Below are 24135 nucleotides of genomic sequence, written 5' to 3' on the forward strand. Positions count from 1 at the left end.
AATGACTTCAGAGAAAAAAAAATGAACATACTAAATGTGCTAAACAAGTATTCAATGTCTTTAACAGATCAAAATAAATCCAATACAACTTGAAATCATCAGCATGGTAATGAAGAAAATAGCAGACTGGATATTTCCCAAATAAATGGTTTAATCTTTTTATGTAGGAACAACATTTACATGAGAGAAATGTTAACACTATGGGGATGTTGACCTCTGTCACGGCTGTCAAAAGGAGAGGTCCAAGGTGCAGCGTGTGTGTAGTTCCACATATTTATTTACTCTGTGAAACTATGCAATACATCAAACTGAATAGACAAAACAACAAACCGTGACGCAGAGGAGAAACGAACACTACTCAAAAATAATCACCCACAAAACCCAGGTAGAAAAACCCCTACTTAAGTATGATCTCCAATTAGAGACAACGAGGACCAGCTGCCTCTAATTGGAGATCATCCCAAACAAACCAACATAGAAATAGAAAAACTAGAACCTAACACCATAGAAATAGAACACATAGAATAAACCCCCCTGTCACGCCCTGACCTACTCTACCATAGCAATAGATTAACCAATGGAAGTTTTAAATAACTAACAGTTTAATAATTAAAAAAACTAAAACTAAATCAAACCCAGTTCATTCAGAACTATTGCCTTTTTGAGTAGACTTTGGAGATGACGACCCTGTGGAAATCTTTCGTCCAAACTTTGTTGAATGCATGCACTGAAACAATTAGGATACTCAAAACAATTTATATTTTGGCATCTAAAAAGTTAGAAATCGGGTTATGCCTAATATGGCAATTCATATCACTTTTCCTAAATGGGTTATTGTTACTCAAAAAAGTGCTGGTTTAAAAATAACCAGCGCTGGGTCAATATTAATATTGGACAAACACAGCATTGGGTTAACCTTGTCACATATGACTTCCAAATATCTCTAGCGGTCGGCACAGTATGAGTTTGTTATGCACGTGATGTCAGAATGTGCTCACTGTTCCAAAATGTGAACGTTACTCAACAGGACAGCCCTCAAAATAAGGCATGCTGCCTGCTTTGTTTATAGGCTGTTTTAACTTGTCAATTTCAAATTATTTTCTAACAAGTTTTATTTTCTAACAACAGTTTGAATTGAGGTGTGTTCCACCTCATTAATTCACATAAAATTAGGCCATTTCATATTTTTTAGGCATTACTGAGGCGGACAAACTTCCCCAAGCACTTCCCCCTTGTTTCTGCAGATCAAGCATGCAGACATTTGCCCATCTCCAGTCAGAACAGGACCTGCACAAACTTTTTCACATTTTCTGGCTGGTGCCCACTTCGCCTTCATTGTTGTTTTCATTACTACATGATAATAACTTTGGACATTTGTGTTTTTCTATCAAAGTAAGTGCCTTATTATGTTATAATACTTTATGTATGTTGTGTTATGTTGTTTCTACTGTAGCTCACTATGTATGGAGCATAATATATTTCTGTATATTCTTCGCGGACATGCGAGGTAACATTGTTAATTTCATAACCTTTATGGTGTTATACTCAATTGTGCTTATGTAGCTAGCTACATTCTTCCATTAGCTCTGTAAAACAATGCTAATTGTGTCAGAAGTATTAGCTTGTGTTTTCATATGTTTTGGTTTTTTTGGCCTGTTAAGCATTGCTCTGTTCTGCCCTGCCCCTTTGTGGAGCTCAACAGTTACTGTTTCTTATTGTAATATAACTAATTTTTGTGATTTTGTCAATGCAATTTATAATTTTTATAGCAGTGTTATGTTACTTCTTTGAAATATTGTTTTATTGCTATATCCTGATATTGTATTCTAATGACTTATAATTCCTCTTTATTCTGTACTTTCAGAAACCACACACACAAACTGTATTGAACATTATTTGCCAATATCATAACTGGAATGGACATCTATCGAACTGAAGATTGAGGCCAGCTTGTGTATGCTATCGTTGTCACGTCCTGACCAGTATAGGGGTTATTTGTGATTGTAGTTTGGTCAGGACGTGGCAGAGGGTATTTTTTTTATGTGGTTCGGGGTGGTGGTTTGTTTAGAAGGGTGTTTGATTTATTATTTCCGGGTTATATTCTATGTTTTTGTATTTCTATGTTCTTTCTAGTTTAGTATTTTCTATGTTAGGTATTGGGTGTTGGACTCTCAATTGGAGGCAGGTGTTTGTAGTTTCCTTTGATTGAGAGTCCTATAATTAGGGATGTGTTTTGTTTGTTAATTGTGGGTAGTTGTTTTTGCATTGCGTTGGTGTAGCCTGCAAAACTGTTTCCTGTCGTTTCTTTGTTTATTGTTTTTTGGTGTTCACATTTAATAAATTATAATGTTGAGCACGCAACCCGCTGCGCCTTGGTCCTCTCTTCACGAAGACAGCCGTTACAAGCGTACACTCCTTAACATTATTACTGGATGAAAACACAGCAAGATCACATATAGGAAAATAGGTAATAATATTGGTGGCGGTTAAACAAAAAAACTTGTTTTACTAGATGAAAATAAACTGCAAGAAAAGACTGACAACTTATGAATATGCATAACCCATATTCATCCATAACTCTTTTCACATGTACCAACAAACGGGTGCGATCGTTCTACATTGGTCCCTGCAGTGTACGCTCAAACCGGTCTGATTTATTTAGAACGTCCAGCATTTGAGCTGGCCACACTGTTTTTTCACAGAAACATTTTGCACAAAAACAGTCCTTACAAAGTTATGTCCTGAATGTGAACAGTTTATTTTTTCTATGCAATGTTCAGACATTCACAGAAGTAACTACAGCATAACACAATCATCCAAACCGGAAAATGTAGGCTGTGTTTGTCCTAGCACTAACTGAGGAAAAATTGATGTAACACAAGCGATCATATTTAGATAACTCTCGACTGACAGAAACTACAATATGAACTAGCTAATCGCAATTAGTATTTAAATTAATCACATCACGAGTGAGCTCACCATTGATAAAAATAATTCAGTTAAACACTTTCTAGAAATCAAAAGTTATCCGAAGATGGGAAGTTTGTGCTTGACGCCATGTTTGTTTTTTCACTTCAACCAAAGATAAAAAGAAAATACAAGATTAGTTTGGTCTGTTTGCAGTATGCATGTTGAAGGGGGTGTGTCGTCTACTTTCATTCCCATCCCATCATTCACTTCCAGAAGTTTACTCTGTGAACCCTCCCTCACCACATTTTGTTATGAAATCTTTGTCCGACCGACGTTTACGTAAAACCCAGAATGCATTGTATGTCAACAAACATGGCTCCGCACATAACTGGAATTAGCTTAGCTCATCATAATCAGTACAACCTTCAAAAGAATGTTTGACAAACATAATGTGTTCATTACAATGTATGCAAGAATCAGAATGCATGATTCGTCACCAGAACTTGAAATCCCAGTGGGTCAGAAGTTTACATACACGAAGTTGACTGTGCCTTGAAACAGCTTGGAAAATTACAGAAAATGCTGTCATGGCTTTAGAAGCTTCTGATAGGCTTATTGACATAATTTGAGTCAATTGGAGGTGTACCTGTGGATGTGTTTCAAGGCCTATCTTCAAACGCAGTGCCTCTTTGCTTGACATCATGGGAAAATCAAAAGAAATCAGCCAAGACCTCAGAAAAAGAAAGTCTGGTTCATGCTTGGGAGCCATTTCCAAACGCCTGAAGGTACCACGTTCATCTGTACAAACAATAGTACGCAAGTATAAACACCATGGGACCATGCAGCCGTCATACCGCTCAGGAAGGAGACGTGTTCTGTCTCCTAGAGATGAACGTTCTTTGGTGCGAAAAGTGCAAATCAATACCAGAACAACAGCAAAGGACCTTGTAAAGATGCTGGAGGAAACAGGTACAAAGGTATTTATATCCATAGTCAAATGAGTCCTATATCATCTTAAAAGGCCGCTCAGCAAGGAAGAAGCCACTGCTCCAAATCCACCATAAAAAAAGCCAGACTACGGTTTGCAACTGCACATGGTGACAAAGATCGTACTTTTTGCAGAAATGTCCTCTAGTCTGATGAAACAAAAATAGAATTGTTTGGTCATAATGACCATTGCTATGTTTGGAGGAGAAAGGGGGAGACTTGCAAGCCGAAGAACACCATCCCAACCGTGATGCACGGGAGTGGCAGCATCATGTTGTGGGGGTGCTTTGCTGCAGGAGAGACTCATGCACTTCACAAAATAGATGGCATCATGAGGCAGGAAAATGATGTGGATATATTGAAGCAACATCTCAAGACATCAGTCAGGAAGTTAAAGCTTGGTGGCAAATGGGTCTTCCAAATGGACAATGACCCCAAGCAGTTGTGGCAAAATGGCTTATGGACAACGAAGTCAAGGTATTGGAGTGGCCAGCACAAAACCCTGACCTCAGTTCCATAGAAAATGTGTGGGCAGAACTGAAAAAGCGTGTGCGAGCAAGGAGGCCTACAAACCTGACTCAGTTACACCAGCTCTGTCAGGAGGAATGGGCCAAATTTCACCTTGTGGAAGCTTGTGGAAGGCTAATTAAAACATTTGACCAAGTTAAACAATTTAAAGGCAATGCTACCAAATACTAATTGAGTGTATGTAAACTTCTGACCCACTGGGAATGTGATGAAATAAATAAAAGCTGAAATAAATCATTCTCCCAACTATTATTCTGACATTTCACATTCTTAAAATAAAGTGGTGATCCTAACTGACCTAAGACAGGGAATTTGTACTAGGAATTGTGTAAAACTGAGATTAAATGTACTTGGCTAAGTTGTATGTAAACTTCCTACTTCAACTGTATGCACACGGGTAGAGTTATTAAAGTGACTTATGCATAGATAAGAGGTTAGCTATTTCATTAGATGTTCAGTACGCTTATGGCTTGGGGGTAGAAGCTGTTTAGAAGCCTCTTGGACCTAGACTTGGCGCTCCGGTACTGCTTGCCTTGCGGTAGCAGAGAGAAGAGTCTATGCCTAGGGTGGCTGGAGTCTTTGACAATTTTTAGCGCCTTCCTCTGACAAAGCCTGGTATAGAGGTCCTGAATGGCAGGAAGCTTGGCCCCAGTGATGTACTGGGCCGTACGTACTACTCTATGTTGTGCCTTGCGGTCAGAGGCCGAGCAGTTGCCATAGCAGGCAGTGATTCAACCAGTCAGGATGCTCTTGATGGTGCAACTGTAGAACCTTTTGATGATCTGAGGACCTAATCCAAATATTTTCAGTCTCCTGAGGGGGAATAGGTTTTGTCGTGCCCTCTTCACGACTGTCTTGGTGTGCTTGGACCATGTTAGTTTGTTGGTGCGTGAACACCAAGGAACTTGAATCTCTCGACCTGCTATATAATAATGGTCTACATCTGGGTCAAGTTAAACATTGTTACACAGAACAAGTGTAAAATATTAAATTTGAAGGTCACTCTACTAAGGACATGCACTAACAACATTTCTTAATAACTATTCAATTCATAAAGCACTTTTCACAATCACGCACACACCCACATAACCAAGAATGGAAAACATTCGGAAAGTATTCAGACCCCTTCACTTTTTCCACATTTTGTTACGTTACAGCCTTACTCTAAAGTGGATTAATATATATATATATAATAATTTAATTCATTTAACATTTAATTGAATCCATTTTATAATATAAGGCTTTAACGTAAAAAAATGTTTGAAAATGGAAGGGGTCTGAATACTTTCCAAATGCACTGTATGTGCGAGCTGTTGGCTAGAGCGCATGGGCATATTTGTTATATAACGTAGCAGTTTGTGACAAAACCATCAGTACAGTTGAAAATGCAATGGAAACCCATTGAACTTGTTTTTTGGGGGGGATTTAACGACAAAAGTTATTTTTACGTGCACTACTTCATCACGCTCACACAGCCTTTTATCCGCAAAAAGTCTGTTTGCTGGAAACATCTCCGATGGGAAGATGCGCATATAGTTTAATGCAGATTTTAGAATATTCGGATGAAAATCTGTCACAAATTGGATGGAAACCTACCTAATGTCTTGGAGTGTGCAGTTATGAGAAACAGATTTTGGGAATGCTGTTCCTTCGTTCAAGTATTACAAAATGCTATCATCTAATTTCCCATCACTCTCTCTATGCCTAGTCACTATTTAAACGTACAGGCTAAGTAAGTCAATGGAGGACTTTCTGGTCTCATTGATGCTGGATCAGAATGTCTTCCTGCCTATCTTGTACTGGTGTTGGGAGGACCACTGGAAGATATCTTAAAGCGATGTCACATGTATCTGGAGAGAAGAATGTTTAGTGAATATCTTTATTGTTTCAGGCTAAAAATAAATGAGCATCTGCGGCACCACCAGCAGGGTCATTTCAAACTATACCTGCACTTCGGAAAGAATATCTGGGCCTGCTTCTCTCTGGGCTGGCAAAGGAACGTTTTTTTGTCCTTGAAGACCGAGTGAGTTTTCCCGAGCAGTCCAGTTTTGAAAGGTAGAAGTCATGAGCAATCTGTAGTAAAGTAGACAATTACATTTTTATGGTAATATTTTATTTTACTTTAAAAAAAAATACAAAAAAATAGACAACTTAACATTTAAAACTGCACATATCCACAAACATTAATGACGTCGCACTTGCTCAGATTCACATGTTCCCACCGTATTTACACACAATGCTGTTTCTAATGCTTGTGAGACTGCCCCATATGACTTCAAATTGTGTTATATTGTAGCCAGACAAACAATTACTTCTCCATTGCAGTTAATCAATGGTCTGGCTAACACCTAATTCTTGAAGTCCTCTTGACTTCAGAGTCTGAAATGGCTCTTTGATATTGTCGGCACCATGCGTTGATAATAAAGGGGGCTGTGCTTTTATTGGTTGGCTCTCCTCACTCAATCACCCACAGCCACACACAGCCCCTGAGCGCTGCCCCCTTCTATGACTTTCAAATCAAAACAATAAGAGGTCTCAACCCAGAGGAAAAAAATACATTTGAGAGAACCAATCAAATCCCGCCCAATCATTTATTAGCGAAAAATGCATTAAAACCCCCTTGAGTCGATTGACGCATCGGTGGGTCAATCTACGTAACATAATAAAAAAATCCAACTAAATCAGTCAGATTAAGCTAGAGATACTGTATATACAAAAGTATGTGGACACCCCTTCAAATTAGTGGATTCTGCTATTTCAGCCACACTCTTTGCTGACAGGTGTATAAAATCGAGGACGCCACCATGCAATCTCAATAGTCTAACATTGGCAGTAGAATGCCCTTACTGAAAATCTCAGTGACTTTCAACGTGGCACCGTCATAGGATGCCACCTTTATCTTGTGATCAAGCCATCAATGTTTTGTGATTACTGGTGTCGTAAAAATATTAGCTAACAGGTTAGCAATTAGTATGTTTGACATTTCAGTGGAAATACTATTACTATAAGCTTTTTGATAAGCGCTTCAGCAAAAAATATACCTCCCGTATTGTCGGCATACGTTCCCCAGTTTTGGGCCACTTTACTATTTTGTTCAATTACAAGGTATATCCATTTAATTTTGTTCAAAAAAGAGACACCACCCTCGTATCCAAAGTGTTTACTAGACAGTTGACTAGATGGCTAGCCTTCCAATATAAAAAAAAATACGTGCCTGTCAACTTTTCATTGTCTAGCCCGGTGCGCCCTCCTGTAGACTCTTAAAAATGGTTCTTCACCAACATCTTCTTCAGTGTTGTAACCAAATAATGTCATGAGACGGAGTCTACAACCCACACAAGTGGCTCAGGTAGTGCAGCTCATCCAGGATGGCACATCAATGCGAGCTGTGGCAAGAAGGTTTGCTGTGTCTGTCAGCGTAGTGTCCAGAGCATGGAGGCGCTACCAGGAGACAGGCCAGTACATCAGGAGACATGGAGGAGGCCGTAGGAGGGCAACAACCCAGCAGCAGGACCGCTACCTCCGCCTTTGTGCAAGGAGGAGCAGGTGGAGCACTGCCAGAGCCCTGCAAAATGACCTCCAGCAGGCCACAAATGTGCATGTGTCTGCTATCAGTGTGCATTCGGCAACACTCATAGCTTCCTTCAGCCCAGTGATCAGAGTCTCAATGTACTTGTTGCAATCCACAACACTGGAGTCGTCCAAGACATTGTGGAACATCACATCCACTGGTAGCTGAGGGATCCTACCAAACATGAGAAAGAATGGAGCATAGCCCGTAGTCTCATGAACAGTGGCATTGTAGGCAAATGTCAATGACTAGATTTGTTAAGGCCAATGTTCTTTGATTTTCAGGGGTAGCCTCCTGAGCATGCTGCCTAAAGTCCTGTTGAAGCGTTCAGTCGCTCCATTCCCCATTGGGTGATATGCCGGGGTTCTTGACTTTTGGACACCAGAGAGCTTAAACAGTTCTGCTATTAGCTCGCTGTCAAAATTCACACCCGGATCAGTATGGATCCTTGCAGCAAATCCGTAGACACAGAAGACATGATCCCACAGTTTATGAACTACTTGCTTGGCTGTCTGGTTTCTGCATAGCCATGCATGGGCAAGTTTAGTGAAGTGGTCAGTCACCACTAGAACATAAACTGAGCTCTTCTTACTGTCTTCCGATGTCCAAAAATCCAAACACACCAACTCCATGGGAGAGCAGGTTTTGATGCTCTCTAATGGGGCTCTAGCCACTGGCTCTGGAGTCTTTGCTATAATGCATCTCTGGCAGCAGCGCGCATACTCCTTGATGTCTCTCTCCATTGCAGGCCAGAAAAACCTCTGTCTGGCCAGGGCTAGAGTTCTAGCTTGGCCTTGATGTCCTGCAAGGGCGTGAATGCCGGTCATTGCTTTGAGTCTCAACACCTCTGGTAAGACATACTGGAACTTTCTCTGGTTTTTGTGACTCTCCTTAACCTCTCTAGGCTAGGCGGGACGAATTCGTCCCACCTACGTAACAGCCACTGCCAGCCTGTGGCGCGATTTTCAAAACCTTAAAAATCCTATTACTTCAATTTCTCAAACATATGACTATTTTACAGCCATTTAAAGACAAGACTCTCGTTAATCTAACCACACTGTCCGATTTCAAAAAGGCTTTACAACGAAAGCAAAACATTAGATTATGTCAGCAGAGTACCAAGCCAGAAATAATCAGACACCCATTTTTCAAGCCAGCATATAATGTCACCAAAACCCAGAAGACAGCTAAATGCAGCACTCACCTTTGATGATCTTCATCAGATGACAACCCTAGGACATTATGTTATACAATACATGCATGTTTTGTTCAATCAAGTTCATATTTATATCAAAAAACAGCTTTTTACATTAGCATGTGACGTTCAGAACTAGCATACCCCCCGCAAACTTCCGGGGAATTCGCTAATATTTTACTAAATTACTCACGATAAACGTTCACAAAAAGCATAACAATTATTTTAAGAATTATAGATACAGACCTCCTCTATGCACTCGATATGTCCGATTTTAAAATAGCTTTTTGGTGAAAGCACATTTTGCAATATTCTAAGTACATAGCCCAGGCATCACGGGCTCGCTATTTAGACACCCGGCAAGTTTAGCACTCACCATAATCATATTTACTATTATAAAAGTTTGATTACCTTTTGTTGTCTTCGTCAGAATGCACACCCAGGACTGCTACTTCAATAACAAATGTTGGTTTGGTCCAAAATAATCCATCGTTATATCCGAATAGCGGCGTTTTGTTCGTGCGTTCCAGACACTATCCGAAATAGTAAAGAAGTGTCGCGCGCATGGCGCAATTCGTGACAATAAAATTCTAAGTATTCCATTACCGTACTTCGAAGCATGTCAACCGCTGTTTAAAATCAATTTTTACGACATTTTTCTCGTAGAAAAGCGATAATATTCCGACAGGGAATCTCCTTTTCGGCAAACAGAGGAAAAAATCCCAAAGGCGGGGGCAGACGGGGTCATGCGCATAAGCCCAGTGTCCCTTGATCGGCCACTTGAGAAAGGCGATAATGTGTTTCAGCCTGGGGCTGGAATGACGACATTCTGTTTTTTCCCGGGCTCTGAGCGCCTATGGACGACGTGGGAAGTGTCACGTTAGAGCAGAGATCCTTAGTAAATGATAGAGATGGAAAAGAAGTTCAAGAAATGGTCAGACAGGCCACTTCCTGTAAAGGAATCTCTCAGGTTTTGACCTGCCATTTGAGTTCTGTTATACTCACAGACACCATTCAAACAGTTTTAGAAAATTGAGGGTGTTTTCTATCCATATGTAATAAGTATATGCATATTCTAGTTACTGGGTAGAAGTGGTAACCAGATTAAATCGGGTATGTTTTTTATCCAGCCGTGTCAATACTGCCCCCTATCCTAAACAGGTTAATGACACGATACAGAACTCCCTCTCTTAGGTTCAAGCGGTCCCACCGCTTCATCAGCAACAACAATTTAGAAGAAACAGCACATCGGTCTCGCCTAGTGGGCCGTTTCTTATTGAAGATGAAAGGGATGACCTTGGAAATCGCAGAGTCTTGCAGCTGGAGATCCCAAAGTTCCTCATACAAGAGTTCAGGCTAAGTGCCAATACCAAGAGAAAGCAGCTGTTGGAACCAAGATGGATTGCTTGCATCGCTGTTGAACATTCCCAGTCAATATGTAGCTGACATATGGCTTTCACTTCAGCAGTGGTCAAGGAGGTTATCTCCTGAGGATAAAAGCCTGCAGGAAGGCATCTTGGACACATCATCATTTAGCATCCCAACAGCCTCAGACAGAAGTGCTTGGTAAGACTCCCTCATCAGTCTCTGCGCAACAGTCACTGCAAAGGGGTCACAGCTCAGTGCATGTTCTTGCTTCAAATCGAAGTTGTACTGGGCCAGCTTGGCAACACATCTTTGCTCACAAGCGTCTAGCTTAGGTTTTGTCATGAGGTACGTTAATGGGTTACTATCTGTCCAGAACGTGAACTCATGCCCCTTAAGCCAGTGACTGAATTTCTCACACACGCTCCATTTCAGCACTAGAAATTCAAGTCTGTGTGCCGGATACCTTGCTCACAAATGCTATGGACCTTGCTTTATCTTCACCTTCAGGCACTTGACAAAGCACAGCCCCGAGACCATCCAAAGAAGCGTCAGTGAAGAGAATGAACAGCCTCTCAAAATCAGGGTGAGCTAGCACGACACAATTCAGAAGAACATCCTTCAGCTTCTGGAATGCAACGACACACTCCTCAGTCCAATCGGACATCGCCATTTCTTGGGTGCTAGATTGAGGTTGTTGGCACTAAGATGGCTAAACACAACTTCAAGTCGCTGCAGAGCCAGTTCCTCGGTGGGTGCAAAGACCAAGTCATCCAGTTAACAAAGGAGATTTGAGTAATGTAGGTCCCCAAATATTCTTAACATAATTCTCAGGAAAGAGGCTGGGCTGTTACAGACCCTGTGGCATGCAATTATACTCATAAAGTCCCATTGGTTTGGTAAAGGCTGTGTACTTTTGTTCTCTTCATGAACTTCATGAACATGTTATACAATCCTGAGATCAAGTCCATGGTGCTGAAAAATGCCCCGCCACAATCTGCTTGATGAGGAAGGGGATGAGCGTCCTTTCCAGTTCGTGCATTCATCCACCTGAAGTCAGTCACTAAACCTCAGACTTCTGTCTTTCTTCCATACCATGACTAAAGGGGAGACATACTCACTAACCAACTTGCATATAAGGACTACTTCCTCCATATCTGTTAACACCTTCCTCAGCTTCAGGTAATGAGCAGGCAGAACCCTTCTTTATGGTAGGCAGAAGGGTCTGTCATCAACCAAGTGGATATGGTGAACATAAACCCTGGCTCCTCCGCAGTCCAGATTATGTCTTGAGAAGATGTTTTCATATTTTGTGATGGCATTTACAAGTTTCTCCTTCCACTGGTCAGTCACGTGGCATCCATCAATGTCTATGTCTCCTAATCCTAGTTCAGACAGTCTTTGTTTCAGGTTGTGGCAGCCATGGTCATCCTGCTTCTGTTCCATTGGGGCTTTTCCCCACCTCATGAAGGCCCTGAAAGATCGTTGCATCCTCAACAGCCAAGCATGTAGACACATCGGCCAGCTTCATGTTATGTCTTAGAATGAGATGTTTATCTGAACAGTTTACTACCTTTAAAGGGACCCAGCCATCTCCCCACATCAAATCAAATGGTATTGTTCACACACATGGTTAGAAGATGTTAATGCGAGTGTAGCGAAATGCTTGTGCTTCTAGTTCCAACAGTGCAGTAATATTTAACAAGTAATCTAACAATTCCCAACAACTACATAATACACACAAATCTAAAAAGTAATCTAACAATTCCCCAACAACAACTTTATACTCACATATCTAAAAGGGTGAATGAAAATATGTACATATAAATATATGGATGAGCGATGGCCGAGCGGCACAGGTGCAGAAGGTATTAAATACAGTATATACATGTCAAATGTAAGATATGTAGACATTATTAAAGTGGCATTATTTAGAGTGGCATTGTTGAAAGTGACTAGTGATCCATTTATTAAAATGTCCAGTGATCGGGTCTCAATGTGGGCAGTAGCCTCTCTGAGTTAGTGATTGCTGTTTAGCAGTCTGATGGCCTTGAGATATTGAGAAACAGCTTCTCTCTCGGTCCCAACTTTAACATACGTGTGCTGACCTCGCCTTCTGGATGATAGCGGTGTGAACAGGCAGTGGCTCGGGTGGTTGTTGTCCTTGATGATCTTTTTGGTCTTCCTGTGACATCGGGTGCTGTAGGTATCATGGAGGGCAGGTAGTTTGCCCCCGGTGATGCATTGTGCAGACCGCACCATCCGCCTTTCAGTTGTGGGTGGTGCAGTTGCTGTCCCAGGCTGTGATACAGCCCGACAGGATGCTCTTGATTGTGCATCTGTAAAAGTTAATCAGGGTTTTGGGAGACAAGCAACATTTCTTCAGCCTCCTGAGGTTGAAGAGGCGCTGTTGCGCCTTCTTCACCACACTGTCTGTATGGGTGGACCATTTCAGTATGTCTGTGATGTGTACGCCCAGGAACTTAAAACGTTCCACCTTCTCCACTGCTAACCCTTCAATGTGGATGGGAGGTGCTCCCCCTGTTGTTTCTTGAAGCCCACAATCATCTCCTTTGTTTTGTTGATTTTGAGGTTGTTTTCCTGACACCACACTCGGGGTGCCCTCACCCCCTCCCTGTAGGCCCCAGGCCCCATTGTTGAGGGTCAGTGAAGTGGAGATGTTGTTTCCTACCTTCACCACCTGGTAGCGGCCCACCAGAAAGTCCAGGACCCAGTTGACCACGGAGGGGTTGAGACCCAGGGCCTCCAGCTTGATGATGAGCTTGGAGGGTACTATGGTGTTGAATGCTGAGCTGTAGTCGATGAACAGCATTCTTACATAGGTATTATTTTTGTCCAGATGGGATTGGGCAGTGTGCAGTGCAATGGCGATTGCGTTGGGGCGGTTTGCAAACTGAAGTGCATCTAGGGTAGCCGGTATGGTGGCGGTGATATGGTCCTTGACTCTCAAAGCACTTCATGATAACAGAAGTTAGTGCTACGGGGCGGTAGACATTTAGTTCAGTTATCTTTGCCTTCTTGGGTACAGGAACAATGGTAGCCATCTTGAAGCATCTGGGAACAACAGACAGGGATAGGGAGCGATTAAATATGTCCGTAAACACACCAGCCAAGTGGTCTGCGCATGCTCTGAGGACGCGGCTAGGGATGCCATCTGGGCCAGCAGCCTTACGAGGGTTAACATGTTTAAATGTTTTACTCATGTCAGCCACTGAGAAGGAAAGGGGAGGGCTGCAGACTTTGTTAGCGAGCCGCGACGATGGCACTGTATTATCCTCAAAGCAGGCAAAGAAGATGTTTAGTTTGTTTGGAATCATGACATCGGTATCCGTGACGTGGCTGTTTTTGATTTTGTAGTCCGTGATTTCCTGTAGACCCTGCCATATAAGTCTCGTGTCTGAACAGTTGAATTGCAACTTCACCTTGTCCTTGTACCAGCATTTCACTTGTTTGATTGCCTTGCAGAGGGAATAACTACACTGTTTATATTCAGCCATATCGCCAGACCTCTTTCCATGGTTAAATGCGGTGGATCGCAATTTCAGTTTTTCGCTAATGCCGCCATCCATCCATGGTTTCTGGTTAGGGTAGGTTTTAATAGTCACAGTGGTTATGACATCTCCAATGCACTTATTTATAAACACACTCACCAAGTCAGCGTATAGGTCGATGTTGTTCTCTGAGGCTGACCGGAACATATTCCAGTCCTCGTGATCAAAACAATCTTGGAGCATGGCTTCCGATTGGTCAGTCCAGCGTTGAATGGTTCTCGTCACTGGTATACATTCTTTTTGAGTTTCTGCCTATAAGCCGGGACGAGCAAGATGGCGTCGTGGTCGGATTTGCCAAAGGGAGGGCGGTGGAGGGCTTTGTATGCATCGCTGAGGTTAGTTAATATGCTGCTTACATTTTGGTAAAAACTTTTTACTTATTTTTTTAAAAACCTTCTTCCTAGGTTTTGGCCTTTCTAGGGAGTTTTTCCTAGCCACCGTGCTTCTACACCTGCATTGCTTGCTGTTTGGGGTTTTAGGCTGGGTTTCTGTGCAGTTCTTTGAGATATCAGCTGATGTAAGAAGGGCTATATAAATACATTTGATTTGATTTGAGGTAACATTGATCTCAAATTTCCTTTGTTAAAATCCCCAGCTACAATGAATGCAGCCTCCGGGTATATAGTTTTCAGTTTACATAGAGTCCAGTGAAGTTCCTTGAGGGCCATCTTGGTGTTCGCTTGAGGAGGGGGGGGGGGGGTGTGTAACTGACAATAATTATTTTGGTAGGTAGAATGGCCGGCATTTGATTGTAAGGAATTCAAGGTCAGGTGAGCAGAAGGATTTGAGTTCCTGTGTGTTGTTATGATCGCACCATCAGTTCTTAATCATAAAGCATGCAACCCCACCCTTCCTCTTCCCAGAGAGGTGTTTATCTCTGTCGGCGTGATGTATGGAGAAGCCCGGTGGCTGGACCGATTCCGACAACATATCCCGAGAGAGCCATGTTTATTTGAAACAGAGAATGTTACAGTCTCTGATGTCACTCTGGAAGGCAACTCTTGCTCAAATTTCGTCTACCTTGTTGTCAAGAGACTAGCCATTGGCGAGTAGTATACTCAGGAGTGGTGAGCGATGTTTCCGTTTACGAAGCCTGACCAGAAGAGACCCGTCCAAAGAGAGGATCTGCTTCGGGAAAGTCGTATTCCTGGTCGTAATTTTGGTAAGTTGACTCTGCTCTTATATCCAATAGCTCTTCCCGGCTATATGTAATAAGACGTAAGATATCCTGGGGTAACAATGTAAGAAGTAATACATAAAAAATTAAACACTGCATAGTTTCCTAAGAATGCGAAGCGAGGTGACCATCTCTGTTGGCGCCATCTTAATCTCTGCTCTATGCTGTCATGAGCGTAATAACTCTACCCACAAGTATGTTTCCCGGCATGACCTTTGACCTGGTAGGCTCGACTATTACAGTGCTGCCTGGAGACAATGCCACATTTTTAGGTAATTTACCCCAAACTAAGTGTTCAGTCTTCGGAAATATAGTCACAGCTTGAGTGAGCTTCACGGTCTAAATCTTGCCATCAACTTCCTCTCCCTTCCTTCTTGTGACACACTGGTGAGTGAGTCTGGCCATCAATGTTGTTGACTAGCTTCCAGTATTTGTCTGTGCCCTTCATCTCATCCAATATATGCTTGATGACATTCGATCCCAGTAGAAGATCATCACGCTGTCCAGGAACAAATAGGGTGGGCAATTTAACATCAATCCCATAGATTTGCATCTCCAAATCATAGAAATACTTTGGTGAGGCCTTCTTCCCCCCACAACCCACTAACACTAACTCTTTAGGAGGCTGATAATGCTGAGGAAAGGCACTTGCTTCCAAAAGTCTCTGCTCAGCATGTTCACTCAATGTACAGGCCATAAACCCAGTGTCAATCATACCCTTAAAACCTCTTACATCTAGACGTTCCGCTAGCGGAACACCTGCTCCAATATCCAATTATAGGCGTGGCGCGAATGACAAATTCCTCAAAAATACAAAAACTTCAATTTTTCAAACATATGACTATTTCACAGCATTTTAAAGACAAGACTCTCCTTTATCTAACCACACTGTCCGATTTCAAAAAGGCTTTACAGCGAAAGCAAAACATTAAATTATGACAGCAGAGTACCAAGCCAGAAATAATCAGACACCCATTTTTCAAGCTAGCATAATGTCACAAAAACCCAGAAGACAGCTAAATGCAGCACTAACCTTTGATGATCTTCATCAGATGACACACCTAGGACATTATGTTATACAATACATGCATGTTTTGTTCAATCAAGTTCATATTTATATCAAAAAACAGCTTTTTACATTAGCATGTGACGTTCAGAACTAGCATACTTCCTGGGAATTTGCTAACAATTTACTAAATTACTCACGATAAACGTTCACAAAAAGCATAACAATTATTTTAAGAATTATAGATACAGAACTCCTCTATGCACTCGATATGTCCGATTTTAAAATAGCTTTTTGGTGAAAGCACATTTTGCAATATTCTAAGTACATAGCCCAGCCATCACGGGCTAGCTATTTAGACACCCGGCAAGTTTAGCACTCACCAATATCAGATTTACTATTATAAAAGTTTGATTACCTTTTGTTGTCTTCGACAGAATGCACTCCCAGGACTGCTACTTTAATAACAAATGTTGGTTTGGTCCAAAATAATCCATCGTTATATCCGAATAGCGCCGTTTTGTTCGTGCGTCCCAGACACTATCCGAAATGGTAAATCAGGGTCGCGCGCATTGCGCAATTCGTGACAAAAAAAATCTAAATATTCCATTACCGTACTTCGAAGCATGTCAACCGCTGTTTAAAATCCATTTTTATACAATTTTTCTCGTAAAAAAAGCGATAATATTCCGACCGGGAATGTCCATTTAGCTAAACAGAGGAAAGAAAACAAAGCTTTCGGTCGACGCGGGCACGAGCCTGAGTCTCACAGTACTGTAACCAGCCACTACCCAAACACGCTACTTTGTTTCAGCCAGAGCCTGCAAAGCCACGATTCAGCATTTTGCCGCCTTCTGAGAGCCTATGGCAGCCGTAGGAAGTGTCACGGGACAGCTAAGATCCTCACTCTTCAATAAACAGAGACAAGAAGAACGACACCTTGTCAGACAGGCCACTTCCTGCATGAAATCTTCTCAGCTTTTTGCCTGCCATATGAGTTCTGTTATACTCACAGACACCATTCAAACAGTTTTAGAAACTTTAGGGTGTTTTCTATCCAATAATTATATGCATATTCTAGTTACTGGGCAGGAGTAGTAACCAGATTAAATCGGGTACGTTTTTAATCCAGCTGTGAAAATACTGCCCCCTAGCCATAACAGTTAAGCTGCACTTTCCCATGTACAGACACAGAGGTGTAAAACAAATCTGAAAAAGCCTCAACCTCTTGTGAACCTAACATAACAATTTTCTCTCCTTTCGCATCAGAGCACAACATCTCATATGTTTTCTCGAGATCATCGGATTCTTTCTTAGGGGCAGACAGTTGAACACCCACATCCCCCCCTTCACCTGTAGGCGTGTCAGTTTAACGGTTGCTGATGTGGTGGGTTTCTCTGCTGCTGTGTTAGGTGTCTCTCACAGCCAGGATTGGCATAGCGTTCCCCCTGTTATGGACAATTTGATTTACAATGATCTGGGGAAAGCATCAGTGGCACAGGTTATCATGTCTACAGTGCATCAGTGGAGTGATCTGTTGAGCCACAAACCCTCCATTCCCTACACCTGAAGGGCTGAGAGGGGAAAGATGGCACCTTCCTCTTCAAATATATTCTCATCAACTCATCCCATTCATGAATGGAGAATTTGTCTGTACCATCTCCTCTATATGTAGGAAGTTCCTTCACGTCTGATTGAATGATGAACTTCATTTTACTGAGGTCTACATATCCTGCTGACTCTGAGTGATGATCCTGCTGACTCTGAGTGATGATTTTCTCCGTAATTACTGGTGGCTCATGAGTGCTGGATCTGCCACTTTGTATTTCTTTCCTAATGGAGCTCCCTATTTCCTGGGTTAGCTGAGTGACCAGCTCTGCTTAAACATCTTCAAGGGCTTTGATTAAGACTATATGAATGGCTTTCATCAGATTTTTTTGTGGAGCAAAACATGGGGTGGATCTACAGTGGTTCCTCCTTTAAAAGTTTGAGCTTACACTGCAGGACTTAGAGGTACCCAGCGTCATGGCTTCATTGCTCCAGACCACCACAAGGGGGAGTTGGAGCACTCATTATGCATTTTGGTTCCCAAGGTTTTTATATGACCAACCATATTGAACGAATTTGATGCGGAGCAACCCCTACCTGCTGACTTTCTTGAGCAAAGGTGGCTGACAAAACATTACGGGGAGGGAAATGTAAGTAGTTATAATGTCATAATGAGTCAAGCAAAAAATGTACAATTGAGAGGAATATGTTAGTTAATGTAGAGACTAACGATTGTGCATATTTTTTTGTCATTAACTTAATTTATGAAAATCGCTATTTCGCAAGTTTTTTTTCTGCCATATCCAATACCAGGTGTATCAAACTCCATTCTGTGAATGATGCTGTCTGCATGTATGTATTACAATTATAGAATTCAACAGTGTTTACCACTACTGCTTCTGGGACATCAATGATTACACATTGTAACTATCCAATTGACTAGAAACATGATTTTGTGATTCATATATACAGAATAAAAAATAGTACATCCTGCGAATGACGCGTGGAAGAGAGCGAGGAATGAGATGGGAGTAACAATCCAGACTATTTGCTCTGAGACCTGCATAATAATGTAATGAAACAAACATATATGTGGTTCGAATTCAGGCTGTATCACATCCAACCGTGATTGGGAGTGCCATAGAGCGGCGCACAATTGGCCCAGCGGATTTGGCCGGGGTAGGCCTTCATTGGCCGGGGTAGGCTGGTGCTGAAAATATAGTTAGCTTGTTATGCAAGTGTTGTACACCAACAGATGGAGAAAACCTACACCAGTCGAGCAATTCATTTCAACATTAATTGAAATTGGCGGCAGGTAGCCTAGCGGTTAGAATATTGGACTAGTAACCAAAAGGTTGCAAGATCGAAACCCCAAGCTGACAAGGTAAAAATCTGTCATTCTGCCCCTGAACAAGGCAAAAACCCACTGTTTCTAGGCCATCATTGAAAATAAGAATTTGTTCTTAATTAACCTACTTGCCTAGTTAAATAAAGGTAAACCACTAATATTATGTTAAAATTTCTGTTGGTGAACACACTTCTATGTTAGTTAACCATAAACAGCACCCTCAATACATCAACAGGAAAGAAAATACACTGCAGTTCCGCTTTAGGCCACAAGGCGAGATGAGTACCTCAATGATGTAAACAGAGTCTATAGAGCAGCAGCTCCGCGGTGATTGAGCTGACGTCAATCAACGATGAATCCAGGTCTAGAAGGCACCAATGTAACTTGTGCTATACTGCACCGCTGTAACTCTGCGTTGAGTGTGATTGATTGAGACTATAGACGTGGACTTCGGATATCAGGTTGTTTATAGAATCAGAATTCTCTCTCTGCATCCAAAAGAAAAGACAAAACATTTGTAGAGCACAAATATGTTCTGCCAGTTGTCGCCTCTTTCTCTCATAGTGAATCAAAATTATTTTATAATACAAAAATGACTACAACCTCTCCTTATAATGTACCAGCACATAACATACATTTTACATCGATAAAACCACATACCTGCATCCAAAAGATAAGACAAAACATTTGTAGAGCATAAATATGTTCTGCCAATTGTCACCTCTTTCTATAACATAGACACACAATACAAAGGACTGGGATCATTCGAGGAGCTAGCCATCGTTCGCACATACAATACCTTAGCTAGCTAGTAACCGCATGATGAATTCAGAATGTTAATATCATCCTAAAAAGTACAATTACAATTGCATTTTGACAATACCATCCACTTATGAGTAAACTCTAAATATACAACACTATTCATAACAAAACACTGTGTCATGACATTGTGCTTAAAGGAATCTAACTTTTCTGAAGACGACAGAAAAAGGGTGCATACCTCAGTGCATCAAAATTATTTGAGCATGAGCACAGAGGACAAAATGCAAGTACACACTCCCCTATTCCCAGGACGCAGGCATGAATAATAACACATCAACATGCTATAATAATATATGAACCTGGTGAAATTCAAAGTATTTTAACAACTGTTACATTAGCAAGCTAGCTAACGTTACCACAGCCAGAGATATTAGTACAGATTTTTTTATTTCACCTTTATTTAACCAGGTAGGCTAGTTGAGAACAAGTTGTCATTTGCAACTGCGACCTGGCCAAGATAAAGCATGGCAATTCGACACATACAGCAACAGAGTTACACATGGAATAAACAAAACATACAGTCAATCCCATAGATTGGATAAGCTCTGGATAAGAGCGTCTGCTAAATGACTTAAATGTTATATGTAAATAATACACTAGAACAAAAGAAAACAAAAAGTCTATATGCAGTGAGTGCAAATGAGATAAGTTAAGGCAATAAATAGGCCATGGTGCCGAAGTAATTACAATATAGCAATTAAACACTGGAATGGTAGATGTGCAGAAGATTAATGTTCAAGTAGAGATACTGGGGTGCAAAGGAGCAAGATAAATAAATGAATAAATACAGTATGGAGATGAGGTAGGCTGTTTACAGATGGGCTATGTACAGGTGCAGTGCAAATGTTTAGCTAGCTACCATAACTATGATTGGACAAAATAAAGTTAGCTGTTTTTCACTGGTCAGTCACTCAGTCACACTAGAACTAGAATATTTTAAATATTCAGAACCCAACCTCAATAACCCAGCACCAACAACCCAACCTTTCTATATTAGCAGAAAACAATTGACCCAATGCTTGCAACCAAGCAATTGGGTCATCCAAACAACCCAACATGTTTTACATGTACCTTACATCTCAAATCTATGCATGGAAGAAGTCTTGACTTGTCTGGTGTACACATTTCTCTGTCCTCAGTTTGATTGAAGGCCTCAATCTGTATGTTTGCCTTGTAGCTAACCGATTGCAAACTAGAAAGAGTGAAGGAACAACACATTATTAAAATAAGCTAGCTACTAGTTTAAAACAATGAAATATCTAATTGTTACAAACAATGAATGTATGGGCTGCATTTATGAGAATTCATGCATTTAATTACCTTATCAATCTTGAAGACGATACATTCATTGTGCAAAAAAAGTGTTATGAGTGAGTTTACCACAAACATATTTCCAGGGTGTTGATGCATTCTCCTCCCAACACAGCGTCTTCCAACACCAAAGGAAGGGTATCCATCTGCTAAAGTAAAGTTTTGCTTTGATGTCAAATATACTCATATTGTTGCTAGCTAGCTAGCTGTTGTGCAAGCATGACACTAGCATATTGACATGCATATTGCTATTAAATTGCAAAAATATGATAGCTAACATTAGCTAGCTAAGCACTAGCGAGTCAGTCAGTGGCGTTGACAGATAGAAAATTGTATCAACAATGTAACACTCGTCGTTGAAGGGGGACCAAAACGCAGCGGGTAAAGTGCTCATCCTCTTATTTATTAAAGAAAATACTTAATCAACACAAAACAAACGACGAAAACAGTCCAGTAAGGTGCATAGACTATACTAGAAACACCCACCCAAAAACCCCAGTGGAAACAAACACAACTAAATATGGCCTCCAATTAGAGACAACAACAACCAGCTGCCTCTAATTGGAGGTCATTGACAAAACTCACATAGAACTAGAAAAGCTAGATAAACATAGAAATAAGAAAACTAGAACCTAAACCCACAATACCCAACCACACAAAACAAACACCCCATGCCACGCCCTGACCAACTACAATGACAAATAACCCATTTTACTGGCCAGGACGTGACAAACAAAATATGCTTCACTCTATCCCATAAAACATGACATTGCTAACTAGGCATCATAAAGATAATTTGTTTATTAGGAAGTTTAATTAATATGTTAGACACTCACCGGAGAACTTTAGTAGGTACTGTAGCTAGCTAGATAGCTTTGTTTCCATTTTACAATCATTTATTCTAATTCCGTTGATTGGTCTTCTTTGTTCGGAATAACTGTACGGTATGTGCATTCCGCCACTTACTGTCCACACATGTTCTATGGGATTGAAGTCAGGGCTTTGTGATGACCACTCCAATACCTTGACTTTGTTGTCCTTAAGCCATTTTGCCACAACTTTGGAAGTATGCTTGAGGTCATTGTCCATTTGGAAGACCCATTTGTGACCAAGCTTTAACTTCCTGACTGATGTCTTGAGATGTTGCTTCAATATATCCACATAATTTTCCATTCTCATGATGCCATCTATTTTGTAAAGTGCACCAGTCCCTCCTGCAGAAAAGCACCCCCACAGCATGATGCTGCCACCCCCGTGCTTCACAGTTGGGATGGTGACTTGGGCTTGCAAGCCTCCCCCTTTTTCCTCCAAACATAACAATGGTCATTATGGCCAAACAGTTCTATTTTTGTTTCATCAGACCAGAGGACATTTCTCCAAAAAGTACAATCTTTGTCCCCATGTGCATTTGCAAATCGTAGTCTTGCTTTTTTATGGTGATTTTGGAGCAGTGGCTTCTTCCTTGCTGAACGGCCTTTCAGGTTATGTCGATATAGGACTCGTTTTACTGTGAATATAGATACTTTTGTACTTGTTTCCTCCAGCATCTTCACAAGGTCCTTTGCTGTTGTTCTGGGATTGATTTGTACTTTTCGCACCAAAGTAAGTTCATCTCTAGGAGACAGAAAGCATCTCCTTCCTGAGCGGTGTGATGGCTGCATGGTCCCATGGTGTTTATACTTGTGTACTATTGTTTTGTACAGATGAACGTGGTACCTTCAGGAGTTGGTAAATTACTCCCAAGGATGAACCAGACTTGTGGAGCTCTACAGTTTTTGTTCTGAGATCTTGGCTGATTTCTTTAGATTTTTCTATGATGTCAAGCAAAGACGCACTGAGTTTGAAGGTAGGCCTTGAAATACATCCACAGGTACACTTCCACTTGGCTCAAATTATGTCAATTAGCCTATCAGAAGCTTCTAAAGCCATGACATAATTTTCTGGAATTTTACAAGCTGTTTAAGGGCACAGTCAACTTAGTGTGTGCAAACTTCTGACCCACTGGAATTGTGATACAGTGAATTATAAGTGAAATAATCTCTCTGTAAACAATTGTTGGAAAAATTACTTGTCATTCACAAAGTAGATGTCCTAACCGACTTGCCAAAACTATAGTTTGTTAACAAGAAATTTGTGGAGTGGTTGAAAAACGAGTTTTAATGACTCCAACCTAAGTGTATGTAAACTTCCAACTTCAACTGTACATTCACATCCATAACAACTATCAATAATGACATTTAAATTAAACTAAATCAGCTTGCTTTTCTAACAACATTCTAATCAGATCCCTACACAGGCTCAGAAGGATCCTGTGAGGGTGGGACATTTTCTGGCGACAGTTGTCCTTGCAGTGCTTCTGCCATGTCTTGGCGTTTTGGAGGCCCAAAAACTTCTTGGCTGCAAATATAATTTTATTTATTTATTTATTTATTTAACCTTTATTTAACCAGGTAGGCAAGTTGAGAACAATTTCTCATTTACAATTGCGACCTGGCCAAGATAAAGCAAAGCAGTTAGACAACATACAACAACACAGAGTTACACATGGAGTAAAACAAACATACAGTCAATAATACAGTAGAAAAATAAGTCTATATACAATGTGAGCAAATGAGGTGAGATAAGGGAGGTAAAGGCAAAAAAGGCCATGGTGGCAAAGTAAATACAATATAGCAGATAAAACACTGGAATGGTCGATTTGTAGTAGAAGAAAGTGCAAAGTAGAAATAAATAATGGGGTGCAAAGGAGAAAAATAAATACAGTAGGGGAAGAGGTAGTTGTTTGGGCTAAATTA

At 41.0% G+C, this 24135-nt stretch overlaps 1 protein-coding gene across 5 annotated transcripts in view; it reads left to right on the plus strand.

The window, feature by feature from the left end:
- bco2a (beta-carotene oxygenase 2a) overlaps window positions 1-24135 on the plus strand; it is a 124490-nt gene that overhangs the window by 36018 nt on the left and 64337 nt on the right.

The sequence above is a fragment of the Salmo salar genome, chromosome 04 (assembly GCF_965601325.2).
Source record: "Salmo salar chromosome 04, fSalSal1, whole genome shotgun sequence".
NCBI classification, from domain to species: domain Eukaryota; kingdom Metazoa; phylum Chordata; class Actinopteri; order Salmoniformes; family Salmonidae; genus Salmo; species Salmo salar.